Here is a 2,719-nt window from a genome sequence, read left to right as displayed (position 1 = left end):
TTCGCGCCGTAGAGTTTTTCAGAACTCTGCGCTCTACACGGAGCATGGAGTAGGGTAAACTCTGCAAATTCCATGAGCGGAGTTGAGTTTGCTGCCCAGGTCTACTGCAGATGCAGTGGCACTGGAGCCCAGTGGTTTGAAGGGTCAACAAAATTCAAATTATGGCTTTTTTACTATTGTTCTTTGCTTTCAGTAGGACCTAGTGAATGTTGCAGTGTCACTGTTGCGTTGGACCTCGCAGCAGTGGCACATGGGAGGGTAATATTGATGGAGCGGAGATACCTCAGCTTGGGCCTCAGAGTAATAGCAGGAAGTTGGATGGGACAAGACAGGACGCATGTCTTTAACAAAGGGCAGAGGAGATGGTCCGCTTTGAAGGAAGTAGCCATCATTAGTGAAGCAGGTGCAGTGCCCCTGGGGCCCAGGAGTGTGAATTGCTCATTGCATCACAGTTATGGCTGTCTTACTTTACAAAAGGGCCATGGGGCTTATATTCTTGGTAGCGTTAGAGTTGAGGGCACTCAGCCTGCAGAGGGGGCAACATGTTGGAGCTAGTTTTGGTCTGAAAGTGACTGGGAGCCCCTTTCAAGCTTGGAGTAATGGCCAAGCATGGTGGGGAAGGGGTGGAAGAGGCACACAAGACAGACTGCTACTCTGAGTCGCCGCTACCATTAGTGCAGCGAGTGCTGTTGCATTCCGGACCAATTATGGGGAGCAGTGTTTGCTGATGAATTTCTGTTTTTGTTTGCTGTATTTACTCTTTTATAGGTTTTCATTTAGTGTGGATTATGAGGTACAGAAAAAAGTAACCCTGAAATTATCTCACAAACCCAGCCCACTGTGGTCAGCCCTGACCCTACCCCTCCTGAAATCATTGCCAGAAAGTTTTGGTGGGGCCGCAACTTCAAATCGTTAAGGGGCATATTACCAAGAACGGCGTTAAAATTATCGCCGCTTCAGTGGCAGGAAACTGCCGCTAAAGCGGCGATAACGGGCTTGATAATATGCCCTTGAGAATTCCAATAGAAGCCCATGTTCTGGTGTGAACCTGGGCTTCTATTGGAATTCTCCAGGGCATTTTATCAAGCCCATTATCGCCGCTTTAGCGGCAGTTTCCTGCCACTAATGCGGCGATAATTTTAACGTCGTTCTTGATAGTATACCCCTTAGTTTAGGGGTGTTCTGAACAAAAATAAATTGAAGATCTCTGACCTCAGGCAGAGCTGAATTTGGTTCTTGCACAAAAACGCAGAGAGATGGGCCCTTAAACACTGTTAGCAATCTTCCCTGATCGGTAATTATTTGCTGTTCGCCACAGTTTTGTATTATACAACAAACGTTACCTGGTGATCAGAAGGTAGTCGTGGCCGAGCGGTTAAGGCGATGGACTTGAAATCCATTGGGGTTTCCCCGCGCAGGTTCGAATCCTGCCGACTACGTAATTGTTTAGCAAAAGTTTTAACTCTGAAAAACATATTTACGTTAAGTTTAACTTGTGAAGATAGAACCACCTTCATAATTTACTTTAAATGTTTACTTAGCAGAGGTTCGTTCTGTTTTGGCAAAAAGGGTAGTGTGGCAAGTAAAAAGAATGTATTAATATTTATTAAACAATACTTTTGACGACAGTCTGAGCTGACTGAAGTAAAACACCGCTTTAACAGAAGCACACATCAGGCGAGTCCACAGATTCGCAATTTATTTAGAGTAAGACTGTAACTTTTACAATTAGGGGCGTGCTGGCAGAGTATGTCTGGAGGAGGGACCAAAGTGAACGCAGCGAGTCGCATCAGTAAGAGTCAGTTAAAAATAAAAAACACTTTGGCAGCGGTGGGATTTGAACCCACGCCTCCGGAGAGACTGGAGCCTTAATCCAGCGCCTTAGACCGCTCGGCCACGCTACCATATAGACCACATGCAAGTTGTGGAGATCACAAGCATGAAAAAACTCAGATATACAAAATAGAGTTGGAGTAGTCGAGTCGAGAAACCACCTTAAAGAACAGGTTCACAACTTACAACTTCAGGGGGGCGGGTAAGAAATAAGGCTAAGCCGTTGGAGGGCAAAAGGGCGGGTGACTGCTGAGTAATAGTATTTGAAGGTTATCTCTCTCACCCACTCACCGCAGTCTTCTCCCGGCAGCTCAAGTCCACAGCAGTTACTGTAAAAGACAAGACTCTCTGAGAAATTACTTTCCAAACCAACGTAGAGACACCAGCTCTAAATGTGGCAACGCGACTCGATCATTTTCTAACAATTGCCCATACTGACGGGCGATTTATTAGGGCGTGATCCAATAAAAAAAGATAACAGAAGATTGAAGACAACAGCACTATTGACCCAGCCAGCCCCCCAACATACCCTTAGCTTTAAAGTGACGTCATGTCTTCTGTGGCATCTTCACCGTCTGCTGTGCATGCTTCTAGCCAACAATACTCTGCATGCTCCGGTCTTAGAGTTCACATCGAAAAGGTAGAAGTGACACTGAAAGTCCAACAAGCATTTGCACTGCAATCGGTCTCGCCTTTGGGACCATAAAAGTGTTTCACCATGCGACATATTATAGCCCATTACTACAATGGAGCGTGTGGCAGTAATGACAAGTCTAGCAGTAGATTTGGCATTGAACGTGGTATTTGAGCTCTAAGGAGTGGCTTGAATAGTAATTAATTAAATTATTGATAAACTTTAATTTAATTTATAAACAAGTGGGGCCTA

The 2,719-nt window shown here is 45.2% G+C and overlaps 2 non-coding genes across 2 annotated transcripts; one reads left to right on the top strand and one right to left on the bottom strand.

Annotated features, from left to right (window-relative positions):
• Nucleotides 1-1,357: 1,357 nt before the first annotated feature.
• TRNAS-UGA (transfer RNA serine (anticodon UGA)) lies at nucleotides 1,358-1,439 on the top strand. The gene has a single exon. It is a non-coding gene; the product is annotated as a tRNA-Ser (tRNA).
• A 383-nt stretch (nucleotides 1,440-1,822) lies between these two features.
• Nucleotides 1,823-1,904, bottom strand: TRNAL-AAG (transfer RNA leucine (anticodon AAG)). The gene has a single exon. It is a non-coding gene; the product is annotated as a tRNA-Leu (tRNA).
• Between the last annotated feature and the right edge of the window lie 815 nt (nucleotides 1,905-2,719).

The sequence above is a fragment of the Triturus cristatus genome, chromosome 12, assembly GCF_964204655.1.
Source record: "Triturus cristatus chromosome 12, aTriCri1.1, whole genome shotgun sequence".
Classification (NCBI taxonomy): Eukaryota; Metazoa; Chordata; class Amphibia; order Caudata; family Salamandridae; genus Triturus; species Triturus cristatus.
Note: the sequence above shows the minus strand (reverse complement) of the source record. Positions and strands in the feature narration are given on the sequence as shown.